This window comes from Panulirus ornatus, chromosome 10, assembly GCF_036320965.1.
Source record: "Panulirus ornatus isolate Po-2019 chromosome 10, ASM3632096v1, whole genome shotgun sequence".
Taxonomy (NCBI): domain Eukaryota; kingdom Metazoa; phylum Arthropoda; class Malacostraca; order Decapoda; family Palinuridae; genus Panulirus; species Panulirus ornatus.
In genome coordinates this window covers 15240385-15253398 of record NC_092233.1, presented here as the reverse complement: position 1 = coordinate 15253398, position 13014 = coordinate 15240385, and the positions used below count along the sequence as shown (strand labels likewise).

Genomic DNA, 13014 nt, shown 5'->3' with positions numbered 1-13014 from the left:
AAAACTGGATGAACACCAGTTTTGGGCTTGATGTCAAGGAACACCTCCCAGGGTCCTCCTCCTTTTGGAAAATGGCCCTGGTTACACCTCAATGACATTTGCCTATCCCACTGCTGAGATTATGTTTGTAGCTCCTAACATCACCTCAGTTTTGCAGCTAATGAACCAAAGAGTGATCAAGACTGTACTACAACCAGCATGAGGGGCAATGTTGAAAGTTAACTTAAAAATAATTTGTGCCAGTGATCACTTGTATCAAACTTTTTTCCAACTTCAACACTGTTAGTGATATCCTTAGCTAAAACTGAACCTAAGAATATGTTCTAATTGCCAATAGTTTTCTCAACTAATCACATTAGTGCACTATTAGGCAAATTTAGGTAGAACCCATTCCCAGAGCTACTGGAAAGAGACTCCTCCCTATTCAAATAATGATAAGTTAAAATCTCCTATTATGATCATATGTTCATAACAAATTCCTGCTAACTGACCATAAAGCATTTCATCTACCTCTGGTGTCTGTGTTGGTCCTTTAAACTAATCCTAGTCACAATTTCTTGAGAAACTTATCCTTAATTTCTATAAAAATGGAGTCAATTCTATCAACAACTACAACATTTTTCAGCACAGGTTTAAGATAAGCTTTACCGAAGAGCAAGATACTGCTGCCTACTTTATCTACCCTGACACTGGAATTTCATATTTTGTGAGGAAGTCTCCATCTTTAATATCTAAACAAGATTCCAAAATACCCATAGTGTCATATCTATCTTCCAATACTGTTGTCCATGACTCTAAAAATTTGTTACATTAACAGAAAACATTCTCATACATGACTCAAGACTTATTGCCACTGGGAACTTCAATTTAACCTATCCAGCTCAGTTTGCTACCTGCCTAGTTACCTAAATCTACCTAGGAACTGATCCGAGGCTGCTCTTTTCTGCTTTTTCTTCTACTTGGCTCATTCCCAACCTACATTAGCTGACCTATTCAGTCATGTTCCCTCTGCCTTGTTACTAGCCTCTACCATCTGGAAAGTGAAATTAAGCTGCTGCATGGGGCAATAGCTGGATGGGTTAGAGTGGTTTCCATTCTTAGGGATGTACTTCACCCATGCATGCTTCTAAGTGGAAAGAAATGCTGGGTTCTTGGACACGCAAAATAGGCAAACAAGGACTGGTGGTGGCTCAGATGCAGACTACCTTAAAGAACTCCCTTTTGTATGTGTATCTGTAGGTAATCACCTATTTTTACAGTAAAAGGAGAAAGTTCTACAGTTTTTCAGCCCAATCTCTTGAACTCTCTTTAGCATCTACTCTATTTGTGTACTGCTGGCATTCATAGTTTTATTATCTTAGTCTGCACCAACCATCCAAAAGCTTAAAATTTAAGTATCAAGAATGCTCCTCTAACTAGCATCCATTTTTCTGCTGGTAATTACAACCTCTCAATCAACCTCTAATTGGAAACAAATGTCAAAAACTTTCTGAAATCTGAGGTATATCCCTTAGCAGTTCAGGAATACACTATCTTTCTACACACCTCTTTCATCTTTGATGAGGTCAAAGAAGCATAAAAGATTTACAATGCATGACTTTCTTTTCCTGAATCTATACTGTTACCTAGTTAGACAGCTTCTCCTTTGTAATCATCCATGCATTTCTTTTCTAATTATTTTTTCCAATTTTTTCTAACCATACTTTTTAGAGAAACTGGCTATAGTTTAAAAATATTCCCCAATCATCTTTCTAGATACTAGACACAGGCATGACATCTGGCCATTTCCATATCTTTGCAGCACTACCTTCCTCAAGTGATGTATTGATGTATTCATATACTTAATCGCTGTCTCCTGCATTAGCAAGGTAGTGCAAGGAAACAGACAAAAGAATGGCCCAATCCACCCACATACACATGTATATACATAAACGTCCACACACGCACATATACATACCTATACATTTCAACATACACATACATACACAGACATATACATGTATACTCATGTACACACTCATACTTGCTGCCCCCATCCGTTCCTATCACCATCCCACCACACATGAAACAGCATCCCCCCCGTGTGCATGTGCAAGGTAGCACCAGGAAAATACAACAAAGGCCACATTCGTTCACACTCAGTCTCTAGCTGTCATGTATAATGCACCGAAACCACAACTCCCTTTCCACATCCCGGCCCCACAAAACTTTCCATGATTCAACCCAGATGCTTTACATGCCCTGATTCAATCCATTGACAGCACATCCATCCCGGAATACCACATCATTCCAATTCACTCTATTCCTTGCATACCTTTCACCCTCCTCCATGTTCAGGCCCCGATTGCTCAAAATCTTTTTCACTCCATCCTACCACCTCCAATTTGGTCGCCCACTTCTCCTCGTTCCCTCCACCTCTAACACACATATCCTCTTTGTCTATCTTTCCTCACTCGTTCTCTCCATGTGACCAAACCATTTCAAAACACCCTATTCTGCTCCCTCAACCACACTCTTTTAATTACCGATCGCTCAAAATCTTTTTCACTCCATCTTTCCACCTCCAATTTGGTCTCCCACTTCTCCTCGTTCTCTCCACCTCTGACACATATATCCTCTTTGTCAATCTTTCCTCACTCATTCTCTCCATGTGACATTTCAACACACCCTCTTCTGTTCTCTCAACCACACTCTTTTTATTACCACAAATCTCTCTTACCCTTTCATTACTTACTCGATCAAACCACCTCACACCACATATTGTCATCAAACATCTCATTTCCAACACATCCACCCTCCTTTGCACAACTCTATCTACAGCCCACGCCTCACAACCATATAACATTGTTGGAGCCACTATTCCTTCAAACATATCCATTTTTGCTTTCCTGGATAATATTCTCACCTTCCACACATTTTTCAATGCTCCCAGAACTTTTGCCCCCTCCCCCATCCAGTGACATACTTCTGCTTCCATAGTTCCATCTGCTGCCAAATCCACTCCCAGATATCTAAAACACTTTACTTCCTCCAGTTTTTCTCCATTCAAACTCACCTTCCAATTGACTTGTCCCTCAACCCTACTGTACCTAATAACCTTGCTCTTATTCACATTTACTCTCAGCTTTCTTCTTTCACACACTTTACCAAACTCAGTCACCAGCTTCTGCAGTTTCTCACCCGGATCAGCCACCAGTGCTGTATCATCAGCGAACAACAATGGACTCACTTCCCAAGCCCTCTCATCTACAACAGACAGCATACTTGTCTCTCTCTCCAAAACTCTTGCATACACCTCCCTAACAACCCCATCCATACACAAATTAGACAACCATGGAGACATCAAACACCCCTGCCACAAACCGACATTCACTGAGAACCAATCGCTTTCTTCCTACTCATACACATGCCTTACATCCTCGATAAAAACTTTTCACTGCTTCTAGCAACTTGCCTCCCACACCATATACTCTTGACACCTTCCGTAGAGCATCTCTATCAACTCTGTCATATGCCTTCTCCAGATCCATAAATGCTACATACAAATCCATTTGCTTTTCTAAGTATTTCTCACATACATTCTTCAAAGCAAACACCTGATCCACACATCCTCTACCACTTCTGAAACCACACTGCTCTTCCCCAGTCTGATAGTTCTGTACATGCCTTGACCCTCTCAATCAATACCCTCCCATATAATTTCACAGGAATACTTGACAAACTTATACCTCTTTAATTTGAACACTTACCTTTATTCCCTTTGCCTTTGTACAATGGCACTATGCATGCATTCCGTCAATCCTCAGGCACCTCACCATGAGTCATACATACATTAAATATCTTAACCAACCAGTCAACTACACAGTCATCCCCTTTTTCAATAAATTCCACTGCAATACCATCGAAACCCGCTGCCTTGCCGGAGTTCATCTTCCGCAAAGCTTTCACTACCTCTTCTCTGTAAACCAAATCATTCTCCCTAACCCTCTCACTTCACAAAGCACCTTGACCAAAACACCCTATATCTGCCACTCTCTCATCTAACACATTCAACAAACCTTGAAAATACTCACTCCATCTCCTTCTCACTTCACCACCACTTGTTATTATCCCCATTAGCCCCTGCACCGATGTTCCCATTTGTTCTCTTGTCTTGCACACTTTATTTACCTCCTTCCAAAACGTTTTTATTTTCCCTAAAATTCAATGGTACTCTCTCACTCCAACTCTCATTTGCCCTCTTTTTCACCTCTAGCACCCTTCTCTTGATCTTCTACCTCTTTCTTTTATACATCTCCCAATCAATCGCACTGCTTACCTGCAAAAATCATCCAAACGCCTCCCCCTTCTCTTTCACAAACAATCTTGCTCCTTCATCCCACCATTCACTACCCTTTCTAACCTGCCCACCTCCCACCTTTCTCATGCCACAGGCACCTTTTGAACAAGCCATCACAGCTTCCCTAAATACTTCACATTCCTTCCCCACTCCCCGTATGTCAATTGCTCTCACCTTTTTCCATTCTGCACTCAATCTCTCCTGGTACTTCCTCACACAAGTCTCCTTTCCAAGCTCACTTACTCTCCTCATCATCATCATATTCTTTTTTATTATACAAGGAAACAGACAAAAGAAAGGCCCAACCCACCCACATACACATGTATAAACATACACGTCCACACACAAACACAAATACATACCTATACATCTCAACATTATATATATATATATATATATATATATATATATATATATATATATATATATATATATATATATATATATATATATCTTTTCTTTCTTTCAAACTATTCGCCATTTCCCGCGTTAGCGAAGTAGCGTTAAGAACAGAGGACTGGGCCTTTTTTGGAATATCCTCACCTGGCCCCCTCTGTTCCTTCTTTTGGAAAATAAAAAAAAAAACGAGAGGGGAGGATTTCCAGCCCCCCGCTCCCTCCCCTTTTAGTCACCTTCTACGACACGCAGGGAATACGTGGGAACTATTGTTAATCCCCTATCCCCAGGGATAATATATATATATATATATATATATATATATGGGGATAGGGGTGAAAGAATACTTCCCACGTATTCCTCGCGTGTCGTAGAAAGCGACTAGAGGGGACGGGAGCGGGGGGCCGGAAATCCTCCCCTCCTTGTATTAACTTTCTAAAATGGGAAACAGAAGAAGGAGTCACGCGGGGAGTGATCATCCTCCTCGAAGGCTCAGAGTGGGATGCCTAAATGTGTGTGGATGTAACCAAGATGTGAAAAAAGGAGAGATAGGTAGTATGTTTGAGGAAAGGAACCTGGATGTTTTGGCTCTGAGTGAAACGAAGCTCAAGGGTAAAGGGGAAGAGTGGTTTGGAAATGTCTGGGGAGTGAAGTCAGGGGTTAGTGAGAGGACAAGAGCAAGGGAAGGAGTAGCAATACTCATGAAACAGGAGTTGTGGGAGTATGTGATAGAATGCAAGAAAGTAAATTCTCGATTAATATGGGTAAAACTGAAAGTTGATGGAGAGAGGTGGGTGATTATTGGTGCATATGCACCTGGGCATGAGAAGAAAGATCATGAGAGGCAAGTGTTTTGGGAGCAGCTAAATGAGTGTGTTAGCGGTTTTGATGCACGAGACCGGGTTATAGTGATGGGTGATTTGAATGCAAAGGTGAGTAATGTGGCAGTTGAGGGAATAATTGGTATGCATGGGGTGTTCAGTGTTGTAAATGGAAATGGTGAAGAGCTTGTAGATTTATGTGCTGAAAAAGGACTGATGATTGGGAATACCTGGTTTAAAAAGCGAGATATACATAAGTATACTTATGTAAGTAGGAGAGATGGCCAGAGAGCGTTATTGGATTACGTGTTAATTGACAGGCGCGCGAAAGAGAGACTTTTGGATGTTAATGTGCTGAGAGGTGCAACTGGAGGGATGTCTGATCATTATCTTGTGGAGGCTAAGGTGAAGATTAGTATGGGTTTTCAGAAAAGAGGAGTGAATGTTGGGGTGAAGAAGGTGGTGAGAGTAAGTGAGCTTGGGAAGGAGACCTGTGTGGGGAAGTACCAGGAGAGACTGTGTACAGAATGGAAAAAGGTGAGAACAATGGAAGTAAGGGGAGTGGGGGAGGAATGGGATGTATTTAGGGAATCAGTGATGGATTGCGCAAAAGATGCTTGTGGCATGAGAAGAGTGGGAGGTGGGCTGTTTAGAAAGGGTAGTGAGTGGTGGGATGAAGAAGTAAGAGTATTAGTGAAAGAGAAGAGAGAGGCATTTGGACGATTTTTGCAGGGAAAAAATGCAATTGAGTGGGAGAAGTATAAAAGAAAGAGACAGGAGGTCAAGAGAAAGGTGCAAGAGGTGAAAAAAAGGGCAAATGAGAGTTGGGGTGAGAGACTATCAGTAAATTTTAGGGAGAATAAAAAGATGTTCTGGAAGGAGGTAAATAGGGTGCGTAAGACAAGGGAGCAAATGGGAACTTCAGTGAAGGGCGCAAATGGGGAGGTGATAACAAGTAGCGGTGATGTGAGAAGGAGATGGAATGAGTATTTTGAAGGTTTGTTGAATGTGTCTGATGACAGAGTGGCAGATATAGGGTGTTTTGGTCGAGGTGGTGTGCAAAGTGAGAGGGTTAGGGAAAATGATTTGGTAAACAGAGAAGAGGTAGTAAAAGCTTTGCGGAAGATGAAAGCCGGCAAGGCAGCAGGTTTGGATGGTATTGCAGTGGAATTTATTAAAAAAGGGGGTGACTGTATTGTTGACTGGTTGGTAAGGTTATTTAATGTATGTATGACTCATGGTGAGGTGCCTGAGGATTGGCGGAATGCGTGCATAGTGCCATTGTACAAAGGCAAAGGGGATAAGAGTGAGTGCTCAAATTACAGAGGTATAAGTTTGTTGAGTATTCCTGGTAAATTATATGGGAGGGTATTGATCGAGAGGGTGAAGGCATGTACAGAGCATCAGATTGGGGAAGAGCAGTGCGGTTTCAGAAGTGGTAGAGGATGTGTGGATCAGGTGTTTGCTTTGAAGAATGTATGTGAGAAATACTTAGAAAAGCAAATGGATTTGTATGTAGCATTTATGGATCTGGAGAAGGCATATGATAGAGTTGATAGAGATGCTCTGTGGAAGGTATTAAGAATATATGGTGTGGGAGGCAAGTTGTTAGAAGCAGTGAAAAGTTTTTATCGAGGATGTAAGGCATGTGTACGTGTAGGAAGAGAGGAAAGTGATTGGTTCTCAGTGAATGTAGGTTTGCGGCAGGGGTGTGTGATGTCTCCATGGTTGTTTAATTTGTTTATGGATGGGGTTGTAAGGGAGGTAAATGCAAGAGTCCTGGAAAGAGGGGCAAGTATGAAGTCTGTTGGGGATGAGAGAGCTTGGGAAGTGAGTCAGTTGTTGTTCGCTGATGATACAGCGCTGGTGGCTGATTCATGTGAGAAACTGCAGAAGCTGGTGACTGAGTTTGGTAAAGTGTGTGGAAGAAGAAAGTTGAGAGTAAATGTGAATAAGAGCAAGGTTATTAGGTACAGTAGGGGTGAGGGTCAAGTCAATTGGGAGGTGAGTTTGAATGGAGAAAAACTGGAGGAAGTGAAGTGTTTTAGATATCTGGGAGTGGATCTGTCAGCGGATGGAACCATGGAAGCGGAAGTGGATCATAGGGTGGAGGAGGGGGCGAAAATTTTGGGAGCCTTGAAAAATGTGTGGAAGTCGAGAACATTATCTCGGAAAGCGAAAATGGGTATGTTTGAGGGAATAGTGGTTCCAACAATGTTGTATGGTTGTGAGGCGTGGGCTATGGATAGAGATGTGCGCAGGAGGATGGATGTGCTGGAAATGAGATGTTTGAGGACAATGTGTGGTGTGAGGTGGTTTGATCGAGTAAGTAACGTAAGGGTAAGAGAGATGTGTGGAAATAAAAAGAGCGTGGTTGAGAGAGCAGAAGAGGGTGTTTTGAAATGGTTTGGGCACATGGAGAGAATGAGTGAGGAGAGATTGACCAAGAGGATATATGTGTCGGAGGTGGAGGGAACGAGGAGAAGAGGGAGACCAAATTGGAGGTGGAAAGATGGAGTGAAAAAGATTTTGTGTGATCGGGGCCTGAACATGCAGGAGGGTGAAAGGAGGGCAAGGAATAGAGTGAATTGGAGTCATGTGGTATACAGGGGTTGACGTGCTGTCAGTGGATTGAATCAAGGCATGTGAAGCGTCTGGGGTAAACCATGGAAAGCTGTGTAGGTATGTATATTTGCGTGTGTGGACGTGTGTATGTACATGTGTATGGGGGGGGGGTTGGGCCATTTCTTTCGTCTGTTTCCTTGCGCTACCTCGCAAACGCGGGAGACAGCGACAAAGTATAAAAAAAAAAAAAAAAAAAAAAAAATATATATATATATATATATATATATATATAAAAATATATATATTATTTATCGAGGATGTAAGGCATGTGTACGTGTAGGAAGAGAGGAAAGTGATTGGTTCTCAGTGAATGTAGGTTTGCAGCAGGGGTGTGTGATGTCTCCATGGTTGTTTAATTTGTTTATGGATGGGGTGGTTAGGGAGGTGAATGCAAGAGTTTTGGAAAGAGGGGCAAGTATGAAGTCTGTTGGGGATGAGAGAGCTTGGGAAGTGAGTCAGTTGTTGTTCGCTGATGATACAGCGCAGATGGCTGATTCATGTGAGAAACTGCAGAAGCTGGTGACTGAGTTTGGTAAAGTGTGTGAAAGAAGAAAGTTAAGAGTAAATGTGAATAAGAGCAAGGTTATTAGGTACATTAGGGTTGAGGGTCAAGTCAATTGGGAGGTGAGTTTGAATGGAGAAAAACTGGAGGAAGTGAAGTGTTTTAGATATCTGGGAGTGGATCTGGCAGCGGATGGAACCATGGAAGCGGAAGTGGATCATAGGGTGGGGGAGGGGGCAAAAATTCTGGGAGCCTTGAAGAATGTGTGGAAGTCGAGAACATTATCTCGGAAAGCAAAAATGGGTATGTTTGAAGGAATAGTGGTTCCAACAATGTTGTATGGTTGCGAGGTGTGGGCTATGGATAGAGTTGTGCGCAGGAGGATGGATGTGCTGGAAATGAGATGTTTGAGGACAATGTGTGGTGTGAGGTGGTTTGATCGAGTAAGTAACGTAAGGGTAAGAGAGATGTGTGGAAATAAAAAGAGCGTGGTTGAGAGAGCAGAAGAGGGTGTTTTGAAAATGTTTGGGCACATGGAAAGAATGAGTGAGGAAAGAGTGACCAAGAGGATATATGTGTCGGAGGTGGAGGGAACGAGAAGTGGGAGACCAAATTGGAGGTGGAAAGATGGAGTGAAAAAGATTTTGTGTGATCGGGGCCTGAACATGCAGGAGGGTGAAAGGAGGGCAAGGAATAGAGTGAATTGGAGCGATGTGGCATATCGGGGTTGACGTGCTGTCAGTGGATTGAATCAGGGCATGTGAAGCGTCTGGGGTAAACCATGGAAAGCTGTGTAGGTATGTATATTTGCGTGTGTGGACGTATGTATATACATGTGTATGGGGGTGGGTTGGGCCATTTCTTTCGTCTGTTTCCTTGCGCTACCTCGGAAACGCGGGAGACAGCGACAAAGCAAAAAAAAAAAAATATTATTTATCTATTTTGCTTTGTCGCTGTCTCCCTCGTTTGCGAGGTAGCACAAGGAAACAGACGAAAGAAATGGCCCAACCCAACCCGATACACATGTATATACATACACGTCCACACACGCAAATATACATACCTATACATCTCAATGTACACATATATATATACACACAGACACATACATATATACCCATGGACACAATTCACACTGTCTGCCTTCATTCATTCCCATCGCCACCTCGCCACACATGGAATACCATCCCCCTCCCCCCTCATGTGTGCGAGGTAGCGCTAGGAAAAGACAACAAAGGCCCCATTCGTTCACACTCAGTCTCTAGCTGTCATGCAATAATGCCCGAAACCACAGCTCCCTTTCCACATCCAGACCCTAAACAACTTTCCATGGTTTACCCTAAACGCTTCACATGCCCTGATTCAATCCACTGACAGCACGTCAACCCCGGTATACCACATCGATCCAATTCACTCTATTCCTTGCCCGCCTTTCACCCTCCTGCATGTTCAGGCCCCGATCACACAAAATCTTTTTCACTCCATCTTTCCACTTCCAATTTGGTCTCCCACTTCTCGTTCCCTCCACCTCCGACACATATATCCTCTTGGTCAATCTTTCCTCACTCATTCTCTCCATGTGCCCAAACCATTTCAAAACACCCTCTTCTCATCTCTCAACCATGCTCTTTTTATTTCCACAAAAGGGAAGGAGTAGCAGTACTCCTGAAACAGGAGTTGTGGGAGTATGTGATAGAATGTAAGAAAGTAAATCCTCAATTAATATGGGTAAAACTGAAAGTTGATGGAGAGAGATGGGTGATTATTGGTGCATATGCACCTGGGCATGAGAAGAAAGATCATGAGAGGCATGTGTTTTGGGAGCAGCTGAATGAGTGTGTTAATGGTTTTGATGCACAAGACCAGGTTATAGTGATGGGTGATTTGAATGCAAAGGTGAGTAATGTGGCAGTTGAGGGAATAACTGGTATACATGGGGTGTTCAGTGTTGTAAATGGAAATGGTGAAGAGCTTGTAGATTTATGTGCTGAAAAAGGACTGGTGATTGGGAATACCTGGTTTAAAAAAGCGAGACATACATAGGTATATGTATGTAAGTAGGAGAGATGGCCAGAGAGCATTATTGGATTACGTGTTAATATATATATATATATATATATATATATATATATATATATATATATATATATATATATATATATATCTTTATTATTATTATTTTGCTTTGTCGCTGTCTCCCGCGTATGCGAGGTAGTGCAAGAAAACAGACAAAAGAAATGGCCCAACCCACCCCCATACACAATGTATAAACACACACGTCCACACATGCAAATATACATACCTATACATCCCAATGTACACATATATATACATACACAGACACATACAAATATACCCATGCACACAATTCACACTGTCTGCCCCCATTCACTCCCATCGCCAAACATGGAATACCTTCCCCCTCCCCCCTCACGTGTGCGAGGTAGCACTAGGAAAAGACAACAAAGGCCCCATTTGTTCACACTCAGTCTCTAGCTGCCACGCAATAATGCCCAAAACCACAGCTCCCTTTCCACATCCAGGCCCCACACAACTTTCCATGGTTTACCCCAGACGCTTCACATACCCTGATTCAATCCACTGACAGCACATCAACCCCGGTATACCACATCGATCCAATTCACTCTATTCCTTGCCCTCCTTTCACCCTCCTGCATGTTCAGGCCCCGATCACACAAAATCTTTTTCACTCCATCTTTCCACCTCCAATTTGGTCTCCCACTTCTCCTCGTTCCCTCCACCTCCGACACATATATCCTCTTGGTCAATCTTTCCTCATTCATTCTCTCCATGTGACCAAACCATTTCAAAACACCCTCTTCTGCTCTCTCAACCACGCTCTTTTTATTTCCACACATCTCTCTTACCCTTACGTTACTTACTCGATCAAACCACCTCACACCACACATTGTCCTCAAACATATCATTTCCAGCACATCCATCCTCCTGCGCACAACTCTATCCATTGCCCACACCTCGCAACCATACAACATTGTTGGAACCACTATTCCTTCAAACATACCCATTTTTGCTTTCCGAGATAATGTTCTCGACTTCCACACATTCTTCAAGGCTCCCAGAATTTTCGCCCCCTCCCCCACCCTATGATCCACTTCCGCTTCCATGGTTCCATCCGCTGCCAGATCCACTCCCAGACATCTAAAACACTTTACTTCCTCCAGTTTTTCTCCATTCAAACTTACCTCCCAATTGACTTGACTTTCAACCCTACTGTACCTAATAACCTTGCTCTTATTCACATTTACTCTTAACTTTCTTCTTTCACACACTTTACCAAACTCAGTCACCAGCTTCTGCAGTTTCTCACATGAATCAGCCACCAGCGCTGTATCATCAGCGAACAACAACTGACTCACTTCCCAAGCTCTCTCATCCCCAACAGACTTCATACTTGCCCCTCTTTCCAAAACTCTTGCATTCACCTCCCTAACAACCCCATCCATAAACAAATTAAACAACCATGGAGACATCACACACCCCTGCCGCAAACCTACATTCACTGAGAACCAATCACTTTCCTCTCTTCCAGCACATTCACCCTCCTCCGCACAACTCTATCTATAGCCCACACCTCGCAACCATATAACATTGTTGGAACCACTATTCCTTCAAACATACCCATTTATGCTTTTCAAGATAACATTCTCGACATCCACACATTTTTCAACGCTTCCAGAATTTTCATCCCCTCTCCTACCCTACAATTCACTTCTGCTTCCATGGTTCCATCCGCTGCCAAATCCACTCCCAGACGCCAAATCCACTCCCAGATATCTAAAACACTTCACCTCCTCCAGTTTTTCTCCATTCAAACTTACCTCCCAATTGATTTGTCCCTAAACCCTGCTGTACCTAATAACCTTGCTCTTATTCACATTTACTGTTAACTTTCTTCTTTCACACACTTTACCAAACTCAGTCACCAGCTTTTGCAGTTTCTCACACGAATGAGCCACCAGCGTTGTATCATCAGAGAACAACTGACTCACTTCCCCAGCTCTCTCATCCCCAACAGACTGCATACTTGCCCCTCTTTCCAAAACTTTTGCATTCATCTCCCTAACAACCCCATCCATAAACACATGAAACAACCATGGAGACATCACACACCCCTGACGCAAACCTAATTCACTGAGAAAAATCACTTTCCTCTCTTCCTACATCCTCGATAAAAACTTTTCACTGCTTTGAACAACTTACCCACAACACCTTCTTAATACCTTCCACAGAGCATCTCTATCAACTCTATCATATGCCTTCTCCAGATCCATAAATACTACATACAAATC

The 13014-nt window shown here is 42.7% G+C and overlaps 1 protein-coding gene and 1 long non-coding RNA gene across 2 annotated transcripts in view; both read right to left on the bottom strand.

The window, feature by feature from the left end:
* pHCl-1 (pH-sensitive chloride channel 1) overlaps window positions 1–13014 on the bottom strand; it is a 1177139-nt gene that overhangs the window by 232825 nt on the left and 931300 nt on the right. The window lies entirely within an intron of this gene.
* Window positions 1–13014, bottom strand: part of LOC139750799 (uncharacterized) — a 200179-nt gene that overhangs the window by 137146 nt on the left and 50019 nt on the right. The gene's annotated exons all lie outside the window — the stretch shown is intronic.